Raw genomic sequence first — 17,487 nt, 5'->3', positions numbered from 1 at the left:
GGGACATGATGTCATCTTCCTCCTCTCCCTTGAAGGTGTGCAGTTCTTATTCAATACCAGTAAAATTCTTATGAAATATGATGAGTTTTAAATTTCAACTTCATCAATAGATGTGACTGGACTTTTGAAGACCAAGAGACCAAAAATCAGAGACCTGCGATTAAAGATTGATGACCATGATTCAGAGAAGGAGCCAAAGAGACAGATGGTAGTATTAATCCAAATACCAGTTTTCTCCTCCCATACTTGATCATTGTAGGGCTACCATTATTCATTATTAAGTGTAAATGGATAACTCCCATTTAGTGCTGGAGAGTAACTAGTTACATGTAACGGAATTAAGTAATTTAATTTACAAAATAAATGTAACTGTAATCAAAATGTGTAATTAAATAAGAGTTACGAAAATGTTAACAATAACAAAGGGGTTATCTGAATATTTTCATACACATACATATGATTGACTTCTCTAAAATATGAGACACCAGTGTTTCAGGAGTTTAAGACAAAGAATAGGACAAATGATTTATTTCCTATTTATGGTTATGTATGCATTTTATTTGTTAACTGTTTTTTTCTTTTCCAATGAATCATTAGATATAATTTTTTCTTGCCATAGATATGCAAAGATTTGATTTCAAAAACAGTATCATAGCTATTAAATGGTTTCTTATTATAATTTTAAATCAGTATTTAACCTCAGAATGATCTCAAAAAAAGTAAATCGAGGTGCTAAAGTCTGATTTTGTGGTGGCAGTGCTTTAAAAATGAATGATTATAAATCTTAATTCAAGTAAAGAAAGATTTTGAAAGTCTGACAGTAATCAGTGTTGAGTACTACTGAAAGATTAACCTTGCCTGCTTTAAATGTTTGAAAATGATTAACCATTGAAAACATTAGAAATTCTGAAAAGTAATCAAAAATTATCAAATGCAATTAGTAAACATTAATAAAGCAATTGAAACAGATACCCTATTTATTACATTTTAAATAGGGTAACTTGTAATCTGTAACCTATTACATTTCCAAATTAACCTTTTCAACACTGGCTCCCATTAAACTGAATTTTTCTCTTGCAGAACCCCAGAGTTCTGGGACCATGGACTTAAAGATCCCCATGAGATGCAGGATACATCAAGAAGCCTCAATGGAGAGAGAGAGAAAATCTTTCCAGAATTTACCAGATTTTGTCTTCATTACTGAGCTGCAGCTGCTGAATCATAACTTGCATTACACTGTTCTCAAGAAACGTTATAAATGTTCATTGCCTCCATAAGATGAATTTCTTCTTGTTTTCCACATTTGTAAGTTGCTTTGGATAAAAGTTGCTGCAAAATGAATAAATGTAAAAGCATCAAAAGAAGTAGTCAACCATTAATGCTCCCACAGTTTATTACTGGTATGTTGTAGTCTGTAACAAAGTGCTATATTATAAATAATTGTAATGTAATTTACATTCCTGAATTTTCAAGAGATGCAGCTGTCCACTGGCACTGCTCTATATGAGAAACATCACATTCTCTGAGACCATGACCTGGTTGTCATCCTGCATGCGCTCCAGCAGAATGTTAACCTTGTTCTGGTCAAACTCCTCATCCTGGCCTTTGTTAATGTTAGTTAGAAGATCAGCACACCACGGACTGAGACCGGGTCACCTTAAAGGACTTCAGTAGAGCTGCCTTGAAGACTTTCAATCTAAACAGGTCAAGTAAAAAGGGTCACGCTGTTAAAAATCAGTCTCCATATCTAATGTGCAGTTAGATTGTGGAATTGATTCAAACAAAGAAACATGACAGAAAAAAATCAAGACTAGTCCATCATTGTAGCACAATATTGGAGGAATAATGCAGAAAAATTCACAGTATTGGCACAGGCCAGAGTCTATTATCTGATAATGAAGAGGACCCTGTTGTACCTGTCCTGACTGATGTCAGCCTTCTTCCTTTGACTGCTTCTAATAAATCTAATAAATCATTATGTACACAGTTAAAGTCCCCTGCCCATATTATTTTAGCATCAGGGAATTTGCTCTCGATCTGCATTCATTTTAATTCAATATTTCCCCAAAATGTTATTTTGTAGCTTATTGTTGGTAAGCATATGAATTCACCAAAATGTAATGTGACTGATCAATGCTTACTTCCAGTATCACCAATCTTCCAGAATTATCTCTCTCATGGTTAAGAACATGGCCCTTAAAATTTTCCCTAGAGTATTGCGACCCCTGCTGCTTTATTGCTGCCATGGGCAAACCAAATATTACTTTCCCCATTGATTTCTCTTCTTTTTGCACCTTCTTTACCAGTTGCCATAATTTCTTGCATGCTTCTTTATCAGCTGCAGTTCAATCTTCCTTGAAGCCGAGATGTTTGTTAGACAGAAGATCGTTAGCCTTTGAGAGCTTCCAAACCAAATCCCTTGCAGACCTGGAAAGAAATCTTTAATCACGGGTCTTGGACTGCTACTGTCCCTTGCATCCTTCAGTTTGCCGATCCTGTGTATGACATCTATAGCATAAATTACAGAAGTGTGATGTGCCTCTGGAAAAACTTCTCTGCTGATGTCTTTCACGGTCGCTTTGATATTTTCATCAGTTCAATCAGGACCACTTTCATCAAGTATATTTATGACAATTATATTGCATACAGTTAGTGTTGGCGGTATGGTTATGTTCTGGGCAACACACCACACGCCTGTCCATGCAGCCATGCTTGGACAGAGTGGGGAGAGCAGCAAGACAAACCCCCATAACAACCATATGCCAAACTCCCCAACACAACTGATGCAATTTGAATAGCCAGCAATGAGAAATGTTGCTTGATACTATATTTTTGGGGGAAGCATCACCCCAACTCAGAAAGGAAGCATGTTGAAGTTGTATGTTATAAAAATGTATTTATTTTTTGTTCAAGAAAATCATTGCATCTATTCTAAAATACAATACACAGGATCATGATGTCTGTAATATGTCTGTAGTACACCTGCCCTGATATGCGAGTGTGTGCCACTTATGAACACAGGATCCAGAAGAGTGTTGTTTTCTGTTGTCCAAGAGTTAATAAGTTGGTTAAAACCTTTTTCTTGACTTTAGACCAGGTTTGCGTTGGTCTATGGCGCAGTCTATTTTTAGCTCCTTAAAATAGCAATGCACCTGAACACACCTCTTTTTTAGACCAGCACGCCCATGGGCGCACAAATGGGAGCAAATGCATTTGCTAATTAAACAATGTGGCGCTGGGCGAGAAAATGCGAACGGCGCCGGACTGAAACTAGCAAACACACTTCCGCTGCGCCTTGCGTCGTATTGCGCCGGGTGTATGATAGGGCCCTATGACAGATATGAAAAGAATTGACTTTCTGTAATTTATCTTTGATGCACATCTATTATATTTTTCTATTTTTGAGCTTTATTCACAGGGCACTTTATACGAATTTAGGAAATCATATGTTGTTATCCCACTGGCGTGGGACTATTTGTTCCTCAGAGTGCTTGTTTCAGTGATTGACTTTAGTGAAATGTGAATTTGACCCCATGATTTGAAGGTGAACTCGTTTGAGTTATAAGAACATATCCAAACCCTGAAAAAAAAAAAAATATGTGCAATATTTGTATGTCTAAATTACCATTACACATACGAAACAACAATATGACATTTGACCCAACATGTCACCACCACTGCGACAGTGCGACTTTTTGTTGATGCTTCTCGTAGCCTAGTAAGGCTATCGTTTGTGAGCGACAGGCTCAGGTTGTTGTTCTTTTTATTTTTTTTTCATTAATAGGTCTATTTGCCTATAGTTATCAGGTTCCATAGCCTATTAGGTGCCGATGGTAGGCTTCTTGAATGCCGCAAACACAACCGCACTTTAGCCTGTTTCATTAGCCCATTCATGACGCTGTTGTGATGTTGAGAGACGTGCGAGATAAAAAAAATAAAGTATTTTAATTGGAATGATTTTAGCGTGTGTGATTTATTGCTGGCACGGATCGAGTAACGGGCCAAAATATTAACGGGTCTGGGCAGGTGCGGATTTAATTTTGATATTATCATGGGTGACGGGTCGGATCTGTTGCTGAACTTTGCGGGTACGGGCGGGGCAGGTCTCCAGAAAGGGACCTGTTCAGGACTCTGCATTTCGCAGCTTTGCCACACAGATTTTAATAGGTGGTTAGCTATAATTCAGATGGTGTGCCAAAGATGTAGGCTAGTAGGTAGTTGTAAGTGCAGGTGCAAAGTAAATTAATATTTATGAGATAAACTAATATTTCACGGGTAGGTTGCAGAATTTATGCCTACACAAAAGAAAGCTCTGTCTAGGCTCTGCATTGGTAAGGTTTGTGTCATGCCATTCATTAATCTGGCTGTTTGATGAAGAGAAAGAGATAAAATGTAGTAGAAATAAAAACATTAAGAATCCATAGAAGCGAATGACTCTAAATAGTAAGTAGCAAACAAACTGTGTTAATCATTACTAATAAATGGTAGAAACAAACCGAATGCATGTTGGCCTTTTGCTGTAGAGATTTTCCATTTACTACATACAGTAGGCACTCTGATTCCATGTATGGGGCACATATATATGTCATGCACATATATATATGACATGTCTGCTATCTAGTGGAGGGGAGGTCGAACGAAATTTGACACCCTATTTGACAAAATCGACCGTTTTATTCAGTGCCGCATCTTGTCGAGTAAACTCGACCGTGGCGCCTAGAGGGTTAAGGACTATTATTATGTTGTAATGTTTGGTTGACCAATCAGCGGAGATGGGCGTTTCATTCCCACCCACATGTAGAGATTTAATATTTAAGTCGCTTATTCGTTTTCTATCCCTGAACGTAAAAGAGAAAAATGAAGCAGAATTCTTAATTTTTCGTTTTGTTTGAACAAATGAAAAATGTGCAGTTTTTTTTTTTTTTTCATTTTTCAGATTTCAGTATTAAATAAAAAAAAAATGATTGGATGGAAGACACCCTGATTCACCACCTACTTGCACGTTTTGTATGTTTAAAAGTATGTATTTCTCCCCCAACATTTCTTATTTGTATATTCAAATATGTATTTAAAACCTTAATCTCATAACATCATTTATTGCAGTTGTAATTGTGCAATGTAAATTATTTAATTTGTTTGGTATAGAGCCTTAGTATAAATTGAATATATTGATCAGCTGTAAGAATTTTACATGAAATATGATGCATAAATTTAACAAGGTTAAAAAAAAATGGCCTTTGTAAAGGTAAATAACATCCTGAGGTCAATATAAAAAAAATGCAGATAAATCCCACTGCGCAAAGACACGTCCAAATGACGTCTTTTCTACATCATTTTTGGTCCCCTGAAGGTGCAGGCTGTGATGCCAGATGACAAGTGTCTTTCAACTGCTGCCAACTCGATGAGCAACCTGTCTAAGCAGTTGTCAGCCCAGCATGGCAATACAAAACTTGTGGCGAAAGATCCTGCTCACAGGTCATTTGAAGGAGTCACTCATCATCCGCTGACCCCGCCTAAACAAGCTAAGCTTTTCTCAAGTCTTGGAGCGCAGCAGGTAACACAAAACGAAATGAACAGGCTAGTTGCAGGGTTCATTGTAGAAGACATGCTTCCCCTGTCGACCATTGAATCGCCCAGGTTTAGAAAAATACTAGATAAAATACCCGCGACTCCGACAGGAAAACATTTTCACATTACATGGATAAGTGTTATTCTGACATGGAATCAAAGCTTAAAAGAACGTTTGAGTCCCTGGATCATGTGTGTACCACCATGGACATTTGGTCCGCCAACAACAAAAGTTATTTGGGAATGGACTGGATAGATGGCATTAGTTTTAAAACACGAGAAGGCTGCTCTTGCCTGCAAGAGAGTGAGAGGAAGACACACTTACGATGTCATAGCTAGCGAAATAGAACAGGTTCATTCATCCTTTGGACTATCACATAAAGTAACAGCATGTGTCACTGATAATGGCAGCAATTTTGTAAAAGCCTTTAGAATGTTTGAAACCCATCCTGATGATGGGTCTGACTCTGACGAGCCATCTGATGAGGAGGGGGAGGAGCAGGTCACTTTTACTGATGTTGCCGAAGCACTCTCCACAGAATCAGATGAGACATTTTCACTGTGCTTCACATACACTAAACCTGATCTCAAAAAATGACCTGGAGAAATGGCTGACCAGTAACAATGACTGTAAAGCAGTTTACAGAAGTGCTCTTGCCAAGTGTCCAGCTCTCTGGACAAAAACAAGTCGCTCTACTGTGGCTTCAGACCAGGTTGAGGCTGTGCTAAAAAGAAAGCTCATCATACCCACTGCTACACGCTGGAACTCAACTCATGACGTCTTGTCTCTCATCACAGAAATCCCAATCAGAGATTTAAACACCATTTTTTCTAGACTGAGTGTAAAGAGCATCACTGAACGAGAGTATCAGTTCCTGAAGGAATATTGTGCAGTGTTAAGTCCTCTTGCTGCTGCATTAGATATACTACAAGGAGAAGATGATTGCTACTACGGCACCCTCCTGCCAACCCTAGAGATTCTCATGTCAAAGTTGCTTGCGTTGAAGGATTGTCACAGTGTCTGGGTTGTGTTTCCCTGGGTAACCACTAGATGTCTTCCTTCCCCATGGTGTCGGTCACTTCCTGAACTACATTCCCCACGATCCCTGTCTCCTCATTGCACTCAGCTGTCCCTGGTCATTAATCATTGCACTCAGCCAATTCCCCATTAGTATTGTCACTTCCCTGTGTATAAATACCCTGGTTGTTCTGTCATTGTTATGGACTCCTTGTTTATTCTCGTCCGTCTCTTGTCGTGCTCTAGCCTTGTGTCCTTGTTTATGTTGGATATGTTTGGTATTGACCCCTGCCTGGACTGTTTATTCTTTGGATTGCCCTTAATAAAAGACGTACTCGCATTTGGATCTCTCACCGTGTCTCCTTGTATCCCAGACGTGACAAGGATGGCCTTTCCCAGATGACAGCTGGCATGCCTGGTGCTATTGTACAGTTAAACACATATTGAATAATAAAATGAATAGGCTCTACATGAAGAAAAAAAAAAACAATTCACTTTTTATTTGGCAAGTTTTTTCACACATTTTAAGTACATTTCACATATGGAATTAAGTAAACTCCACTTAACTAAGTTAAATGAAAGTAACAAAGAAAATAAGTAATTTTAACTTGGCTAGGAAAATGTTGAATATCTATTTAGTTGAAGTTTCCTTCAATTCATTTCACTCAAACAATATAACATTGAATGAAGAATTTACTTAGTTGTTTTTATTCTTGCCTGAATTAACTTTTTCATGTAAATTACTTTTTTTTTTTTTTTTTTTTTTTTTTTTCTGTAGTATTTACTTCACCACAAAATCATTTTTATCAGTGCCGCCTTAAATAATAGCTTGCAGTGTAGGCTATAGGCCTGCAGTTTAATATAGCTGATGTACTGTAGCCCAAATTTATGAGGCTGTAAAAGCTGTTAATTGAACTATGTGTTTGTCTAATGTAGCCTACTATTTCATATCACAGGCAATCAAAGACAGATTTGCATCTGTCTTGGACAGCAAGGATGCCCTGATGGCTGCTGCCACAATGCCCAAATTAAAGGTCCGCTGGCTCAAAGACGAGAAGAGAAGAGATGCTGTTAAAACCATGCTAATTTCTGAGTGTCGTGTCCAGATTCCTGAAGAGCCACTGATGAGACCAGCAGTTCAGAGCCCTGTCACCTCCAGTCACAATTACTTTTTTGAATTTGAAGAGGAGTTTTCCCACACTGCAGAGACTGAAGTCATGGAGTACTTAAAAATGCCTGGATCTGACTGGGAGGTTCTCTCCAGGTTCCCCAGGATTAAGGAAATTGCAAAGCAGTACAACACTCCAATACCGTCAAGTGCACTGGTCGAAAGGCTTTTCAGCCTGGGCAGTATTGTTCTGACCCCAAGGAGGAACAGGCTGTCAGATAAAAGATTTGAAAGACTTTTACTTCTGCAATACAATCGTTATTTCGAAGAATAGAGAGAAAAATGAATTGAATGGGATACAGTTTATGAGGTAAACTTTTTGTTGCACTTTCTGTTTTCACTGTTGCACTTTCTGTTTTGTGCATTGTGATAATTGCAACAAACAATAATTCCTTAATAGGTTCAAGAGTTTGTGACTTGGTATGTTACCGCCTCTGGAAGCCACATCTCCAGGAGAGTGAGCTAAGAGGAAAACGGGGTGAGGGTTTTTGGGATGACGTGAATTTTCTGTTTAATTAATTTCATCTTCTATTTCCTTTTTATGGGCTTTTTAAATTAAGATTTATTTTTTATAGGATAAAGTGACCTTTATTTTTATATTTTTCATTGACCACTTATTTTTTTTGTTGTTGCCATGAATCTAATAAAAAGCTGGTTTTGTTCTCAGGAGAAGAGTTTTGTTCTCATGTTTCCCAAAGCCTGTGTTTTGAAACTTGTGTGTTGACACCATTTTAAAATGACCCCACCATAGCCTTCTTTATCCTGTTGTTTCTGGATTTTACGGTGAGGCATATTTCTTTGTGCAGACAGGGATATTGTTCTTTCATATGGTTCAATATTTATACAATAAACTATACGCAGAAAGGTTAAGTGATAGGGCTATGATGTTTGTCCGTGTATCTACATGATAAATTAAGAAAAAGTAATAAGTAGTGAAGTTACTTTTCAAATGCAGTAACTAGTAAAGTAATCTCATTACAATTTACAGAAGTAACTAATTAATTGAGTAACTACCCCAACACTGATCATTTTATACTGCTTATAGGCTTTGTACATAACTGTAGTCCCATTTCCGAAGGTGGCATACTGTTCAAGTTCCTTTTCCTATAGCTTCATTTGATTGTCTCATCAGCGGATGATAAATGGAAAAGCATTCAAAGGTTTAATCCTGCTGCTGAGCCAAACGAAGCTACAGGAAAATTAACTGCTACAGGAAACAGGTCCTTCACCTTCTGGAAACATGGAACTACAGTTATAAACAGATTTACAAATCAATCACAACTCAATCACCAATCACTTATTTCCATATTTATTGTTTTTAACTGCCACAAACTTCACTTTGACTAGTTAAATTTCCTGCCAAACTACCATTAAAATCTAGGAACATGAATTTAATGGCTTGCATACATCACTTCAATGTTGTGCATCGTAACCTAAAAACACTGGTGGTAAAATATGAAAAATAAAATAAGTTAAACAGCCCAACCTTGTGTGGGACTATACTACAACAAAATGTACAATAAAAATTTAAGTGCATAACCGAATGTGTTTTGTGGTGGTAAAATTAAACCATAAGCAACTATACTAAAACAGGAAAGACAATGTACAAAACATTCTTCAATGAATAATCAGTCCTGAGTGACTGCTGCGTTTCCTCCACCTCAACTTCTTTGCGGTGCATGCTTCAGATGCTCTGAAGTGGTCATCCTTATGAAGTCCTCTGTGGCTGTCATCAAATTTCTTGATTGCATCTGCACAAGTTGAAAAGGACAAATGATTAGAAACATGCAAAGGCAATCTGCAGCCATACTCCAAATACCCATATTTGTAAGCAAAATTATGTTAATTTTGTTACGTGTTGGCACGTAACATAATGGGGGCTCGTCTTTAAAAATTCCTAATTCTTCGATCGCAGAAATGAAATGGGAAACCTCAAAGTCGGTGAGTAAAAATCTAATTCTTTTTTTTCTCTTATCTAACCATATATCAAACTATTTCGGTGGGGGAGGAAATATGGAGAGTGAGGTTGAAGCTTTTATTAACTCTCCGTCTGTGGAGCAGCAAAAAAAAAAAAAAGTAGTAAAAGAGTAATTACAAATTGCGGAGAGCTTTAAAATATCCGTTTCATCTTCGGCATTAAAAGCTGATATCAAAAATTAAATCCTGTCCGAGATGATCTCTCTTGGTATTTTGACCGGAGAATCTGTACATGAGTTTGATCCTAAGGTGGCACTAAAATTAAAAGAATTAGACTTGCAAATTAAGCATCAAGAACATGAAACGCATTTGCTAGGTTTACGTGAACTAGAACTTGTTCATTTAACTACGCAGGAGAAATGTGCGCAGCCTGTTGGTGAGCCACAGGGGGCCCGTAGGTTAAGTCAGTTTGATCCTACTCATTACATGAAGCTTGTTCCCCAATTTAGGGAGTCGGAAGTAGATGCATACTTTACAGCTTTTGAGAGGGTAGTGGGGAAACTGTGCTGGCCTAAAGATATGTGGGCGGTGATGTTGCAGAGTAGCTTCATGGGCAAAGCACAAGAGGTTTGCTCTGTGGGGGAGTGCACGTCCAGTGCTCTCTCGGGAAGTCGTGGCCTAATGGTTAGAGAGTCTGACTCGCAATCCAAGGGTTGTGAATTCGAGTGTCGGGCCGGAAGGAATTGTAGGTGGGGGAGTGCACGTCCAGTGCTCTCTCCACCTTCAATACCACAACTGAGGTGCCCTTGAGCAAGGAACCGAACCCCCAACTGCTCCCCGGGCACCGCAGCATAAATGGCTGCCCACTGCCCCGGGTGTGTGTTCACGGTTTGTGTGTGTTCACTGCTGTGTGTGTGCACTTTGGATGGGTTAAAAGCAGAGCACGAATTCCGAGTATGGGTCCCCATACTTGGCTGTATGTCACTTTCACTTTCACTTATGATGAAGTCAAAACAGCGGTTCTTAGAGCATTTGAACTCGTGCCAGAGGCATACAGGCAAAAATTCAGAAAACATACTAAGTAATCCCATAGACAGTAAAAGAAATGGACACAGCGACCCAATTGGAACTCAATTGAGACAAGTGAAGCCCATTTTTAGCGTTTTTTAGCACTTCCGTTTCTGACGCATCAATGATTAATGCTTATTGTTGACGCGAACCGTTTCAAACGATTCAGTTCGATTTGGTGAACTGGTTCAAGAAGATCCGGTTACATCGAGTGATTCGTTCGCGAACCGGATATCACTAAACTAGTGTTGTGAACGCGCTCATAACAGACCCGTGAGAGAAGACAATCCTGAATAAAGTCGTAATTTTTGTTATTTTGGACCAAAATGTATTTTCGATTCTTCAATAAATTCTAACAGACCCTCTGATGTCACATGGACTACTTTGAAGATGTTTTTATTACCTTACTGGCAGACATGGGGACTTGTACTTGGTGACTTGGACTCGCTATCTTTATGAGTTGTGACTTGACTTGACAAAAAAATAAAATACTTGAGACTTGACTCGGACTAAGTTAAAGACTCGGGACTTGACTTGACTTGAGACACGATGACTTGAATGACTTGAGTGTTAATCACATCATGTTTTCAGTTTGAATATAAAATATATAAATTATTTTTAAAAATACAGTTGATTACTTGGCTGCAGCGCAGGCTGAGAATAGCGTTGTCATCACTGGATCACGACACTATCATCAGTCATGCCCTCTCGGACCTTACGCACACCACGCCCACTTAGATCAGATATCACATCACATCAACATGTCAGCCGGAGGGGTACCGAGGGTCATCGCTTTTGGCTTAAAGAATTTTTTGCAAGATGGCAAAAGAAGAACAGCGCTTTGCAAGACATGCAACATACAAATCTCGGACAGCCAGACGACAACCTCCGATTTCGTGCATCATCTGAAGAGCCATTCTGGCCAGTAAGTGCTTGTCAATTTGTTAATGTTATCTGGTTAGTTGGTAGTTAGCTAATGTAAAAATAGCTAAAGTAGCCATTAAAGGTTGTATCAGCGATTTCAGGCCCAAAAATAAATGATCACATTCATCTAATCTTTCCTAACGATCCGCTAGCAGGCCGTCAAAAAACGCGTTTCTTGCAGGGGCGGTGCTAGGGCTGGGCGAAGGGGGCTTAAAGGTGCCATGTGTAAAAATTGAGGTAAAAATATCCAAAAAATGACCTACACGCACCAAAAGAATGAGAAGAAATAAGGGCGATGATGTCATTAAAAAAATGTCAAGTTATAGTGCTGCAGAGATATCAACCTTAATTAGCATTAGCATCACTAGCCACGGCCCGACAGGCGTCGTAATACCAGTTTCGGCCATGGGAGGCGGTATGCGGGCAACATAACCACCAGCCAACCTGCAATACACGAATAACTCGCACGGCTTGTGGGCGTACTTGAAGCTGATGTCAAGCAACCGCGCTCGGAATCACAAATCAAATCCGATAAGAAAAGGAGCCGAACCAGAGTAAACATCTGCACTGCTTTCCATCGCTGGAGACAACTGATGGACTTGAAAGAAATGAGCTTCGACTCCGAACTTGCACCATTTCTTTTGGATTGGTAAGTAAGATGCTGTTAGTATTTCGCTAGAAGTTTGTTTTATATGTTTGCGTATTTTTTTCGGGAAGTTATAAACATAGAAATGTATCGAAGGCTGTTCGATAAACGTGCTAATGTTAGCGATGGCTAACCGTAGCTGCGTTTGATAATTAGCTAGCTATAACTTACCCACAGATCCGATCCGGTTTTCACCTGTTATCTACCAAAGCCCGTCTCTACCAAGCAGATGCTAAAATGTAACATAACCTAAGAAGCTTGAAACGTCTTCGATGATAATGAACCCGAGAGAGAGAGAGAGAGAGAGAGAGAGAGAGAGAGCGCGCGCGAGAGCGCCCGGCCGCGCGCGCACTCACTCACTATATTCAGAGCGGTCAAGTTTTTGAAAGCGTGTGAAAAGACTCAATTGCGTGTGTCTCACGGTGAATGCTTGAGAGTTGGCAGCTCTGGTTACGTTGGTTGGCGCTAGCTTGGTCAACATCAGCTGTCTGATGTTGACCAATGATGTTGACAGAATGCTGTCTGTCAAATTAATTTAATTCAAATAATGTGTATATACCAACTCAAAATGTAATATGAACAAAACGAATATGAACATATTCACTGGTAAAGGTGAAGGGGAGTAGCTTGAAGATGTCATGTTTCAAAATCACTTGACATCACCCAACGTTCCTCTGGAGGCAAAACGTCCTTTAGGCTTCGGCTATGGCTCTAGGGTTGTTGTGAAGGTAGGGGCGGAGCATAGAGACTATGCCGTTTCTCGTTTGTTACTCTAGAGTAGACCAATTCACTTTATTGAGGCATACTGCCCCCATCTGGTATGGAATGTGGAGTATGACTTGATTTTTTTGCCAGACATTACACATGGCTCCTTTAAGCCCCGAATGTTTATAGTAAAGCCCCGAATATTTTGTTACCTTGTCTTTCCCATAGAGCAAAACAATTAATCAGAAAAACAAATGTGAATAAGACTACATCTGCCGCGATTACCTAATCATGAAAAGTGCATATTACAGTTTTATATATATATATATTTTCCCTTTGCATTAAAGGTACTCACGACGTGCTTTTGCAGCGTTGAGCATTGTAGCCAATCACATACATGTCTGTTGAACGCATTGGCCAATCAAAGACGTGCAAATGAGTCGCTGCGCTAAAGATGTGTTTTGCGCGAGCTCACCGAGTTCCACACTTGCACAAACCTGTCATTATTATTGGCAATAAACTTAAGATGCAAATAATAGATTCACTGCAAAATATTTGATATTCTTGATGCTTCTCTGATGAACTCCATTAGGACTATGCACCGCTCTGTTTGTTGTTAGGAAGACTAAAAGTTCAGCGGTCTAGCTCATCATTGTCAAAATGATTAAAGAAGTGAACGAATGCCTAGTAAAATTTAAGTAGATAAACATTTAACATTTTTATTTATTTATTACATTTTGCCTTTTTGAATTGAAAATATGCTATAATGTCCTTTATTAATTTAGAGACAATGCATGCATAATTAAAAATAAAATATTAGTTGCAAATAGTTACAATTATTTCACTAATACAATAAGCCTTTATTTCTTTTTCTTTATTCCCTTAAATCGCTTTTATAATTAAATAATTACTTTAAATAAAAATAAACAATCTCAAATCTTATATTTTGCAAGTGCAATACCTTGTAAAAGAGGTAATGACTTATGGATATAGTGTGTGTGTGTGTGTGAGAGAGAGATTTGATTTTTAACCCATACTTTTATTATAACAATACCAAAAAGAACATCAAACCATTATCACACAACCATTTAACACAACAAAAAACTAAAAATTAAATCCCCCTCAAACACAGTACAAAAAACCTCATTAAAACACCACTGCAATACAAAAGTATCCAAATCCTGCATCTCTTTATAATATTTAAACTCAACCGAGATCCTGGACCTAATAAATGCCTTAAACAACAGTTCACCATCTTGGCCATGTATATTATTAATCCTGTTTCTTCTTGAAATATACATGGCCATTTTTGCCTGGCCAACCATAAAGTTAATCAACTGCCATTTAAAATCTTTGATTGCGGTTGTATCCTGCCCCATAAATGAAAGCCTTAGGGGTGAAAGTTTCCTTAAAACCTATAAACAATTGTTTTAATAGTGCAAAAAGTGATTTTAGCCTACTACATTCGAGAAAACAATGAAAAATTGTTTCTCTTAACCCACAAAAAAACACAACCTTCATTGACATTAGAGTTAATAACTGCGACAAACGCACTGACAGCAACAGCCCCTGAGAGAGAGAGAGAGAGTGTGTGTGTGTGTGAGAGAGAGGGAGCGAGAGTGAGTGTGTGAGAGAGTGAGTGAGTGAGTGAGTGAGTGAGTGTGTGTGTGTGAGAGAGAGAGCGAGAGTAAGTGTGTGTGTGTGTGTGTGAGAGAGAGCAAGAGTGAGTGTGTGTATGTGTGTGAGAGTGAGTGTGTGTGAGAGAGAGAGTGTGTGTGAGAGAGAGAGAGAGGAGAAATGTAACAAAGTTTAATGTTGTATGTAAACTGTGTTTGAGAGAGAGAGAGGGAGGTGTTCAGAGAGGAGTCTGTTGGATGTTAAGCTGTTATTTGTTTTATGGACTCAATTGAAAATTTAAAACATTTCAAACACTGTTGGCAGAAGTGAAAAATAAATAATTTTATGAAGTTACAATTTTGTTTGATTCCATGATGTATTTTACTGAACATGAGTATTTACAATGCAAATCCAAATTATTTTAATTTACTGACAGTTACTTATATCTTGTCTTTTCACTTTATTAAGATCAGATTCTGCAGGTAAAATTACAATAGTAAGGTGACTTGACTTGGACTTGACTTGACCTACTACAGGACTTGACTTGACTTGACTTGACATAGCTTGTGACTTGACTTGACTTGACTTGCCCAAGAAAAAAATACTTGGGACTTGCTTGAGACTTGAAGGTTAAGACTTGAGACTTACTTGAGACTTGCACATGTGTGACTTGGTCCCATCTCTGCTTTCTGGACGTGGACAGTATACCGTACATACATTTTCAATTGAGGGACAGAAAGCACTCGGACTAAATCTAAAATATCTTATACTGTGTTCCGAAGATGAACGGAGGTCTCACGGGTTTGGAACGACATGAGGGTGAGTCATTAATGACATAATTTTCATTTTTTTGGGTGAACTATCCCTTTAAGGGCAGAATCGACCACTTTTACGTCGTTGTGGACAAGCGCCTCATCCCTTGCCCTGGAACTAACTTTTTAAAGTTCTCTATGTCTTCAACGTGACCTACAAGCAGTGGCGTCGGACTGGGGGTAAAACCAATACTCATTACCAGGGCCCCAAAGGAAGAGAGGGCCCTTGAAAAGTCTGGAATATATTTTATTTTACCTGGAAATTTTCATGGGGGCCCATCAGGACTGCCTATGCATAGGGCCCGTGATCTTCTGCAACGCCCCTGCCTACAAGGAAGCTCTGGTCAACTTCTTTACCTTCCTGCAGACCACAGTTTGGCCTTTCAAGTGAGTCTCCAAGAGTAAGAGAACTGTGATCAAACGCTTTTAAATTAGTTTAAATGTTGAAGTGTTTCCTCTGTAAAAGACTTCATGCAAACAGCCACTCTTTGATAGCTCATTTAAGAGTCACATACAGTTTCTATCCTTCATTAACGTTTAGGTTGTTGTGTGCACAGAGTGGCTGTAGTCGGCAGTTTTGTGCAGACAAGCATGCATTCCATGAACGGGGTCAAAATAGATGGGACAGAATATAGACAAAACCTCATTGTATGCAATGAAACTGAGGATGAAATTCCTGTTTTCAGTCAAATTCTGAAAATACTTTTCATCGACAGCACTGCATCTGCATCCGCGCTTGCAACCACTCGCACCTCATGTTTGTGGCTGAATGCAAATGATCATCATTGATGGACAACTATGCCCGTGAAAAGACATCAGCAATCCAGCGCCAAGAGAAGAAAAAATAAAAAAAAAAGGGAAAATGAAGCCCATGCATCACTTTCAGCATGCCCGTAGACAGACAAGGTCACGGAGGTCTGGACTTCAGTAAATTTTTCATGTTCGAAAATAAAATGTGTTCTCTGAATGACTAATTTGCAGTTAAACTCCTCATAAGAATGTCTACATGACATGTATAATTCAGTTTAGACAGTTTGCAAGAATGTTTAGCGTCCGTGTATAAAAAGTTTGCTGCGAGACGCTGGCGGAGTGAATGAGTCTTCTAAGCTGAGTGAGGGCGTGGGTGCAGCCTCCATGTTGCCAGATCCAGCGTTTTGGGACTTGTCTTTTACACTTAATTTGACACTTTAGAAAGTTAATAAACTGGGAAGTTGCAAAGTAGGTCAGCAATATCTTTATGTTATCTTATTTGCAAAAGATTTGAAATGATTTTGGTCTGTTTTTATTTATTTGTCTTTTTTTTTTTAGCAATATCTGGCAACATGGCATGATTGCACTTAAACTGTGTCAAAAAGGCCCATGGATACAACATCAATGCTGTCAAAAACAGTAGCATTTAACATTGGTGCACAGATCTGTAGAAAAGTAGGTACAGTAGGATAAATGAAATATACAAACACTAGCCATGAAGAAGTCTATTTCATTCAGAATAGTAGTTAAATGTTTCACAAATCATGCTATAAACCTTCATAAGAGCACTAGACAAAGTTATCAGCTATAAAACAATGGTTATTAATAAAAACTATAACAGTATGCATTGTTGCATGAATAATAAACAACTGATAAAATTATCCACTCCTAACTATGGAGCCATGCTTTCAGGTACATTCATAATCCTGTGCAAATGAACCATGGTTTTGTTACTTCAAATAATAATTTACAAAGAAGTAGTAAGGTGATATTTTTTTTGTGGGTATAAAAACAGACCTAACCAACAATAGACTTTCAAATGACTTAAAATGCATTATATAAAAACAATGTGGCAATAATGATTGCTTAATTAATAATTATATGGTTTCATTCAATAACACTGTTAAAATTCATAATGTAATACAAAATAAACAATTTATGTACATTACATGTTATTACAAATGCCTGCAAAGGGAGCCAAAAGCCTGGTAATTGCTGCTACTACACTTACAGGACAATCAAATCCTTGTAGGCTATTGACCAAACATTTAATTCAAATATCCAATTAATCTTT

At 38.4% G+C, this 17,487-nt stretch overlaps 1 protein-coding gene across 2 annotated transcripts in view; it reads left to right on the top strand.

Annotated features, from left to right (window-relative positions):
* LOC109062990 (gastrula zinc finger protein XlCGF7.1-like) overlaps positions 1–17,487 on the top strand; it is a 972,510-nt gene that overhangs the window by 413,475 nt on the left and 541,548 nt on the right. The window lies entirely within an intron of this gene.

This window comes from Cyprinus carpio, chromosome A4 (assembly GCF_018340385.1).
Source record: "Cyprinus carpio isolate SPL01 chromosome A4, ASM1834038v1, whole genome shotgun sequence".
Taxonomy (NCBI): Eukaryota; Metazoa; Chordata; class Actinopteri; order Cypriniformes; family Cyprinidae; genus Cyprinus; species Cyprinus carpio.
Note: the sequence above shows the minus strand (reverse complement) of the source record. Positions and strands in the feature narration are given on the sequence as shown.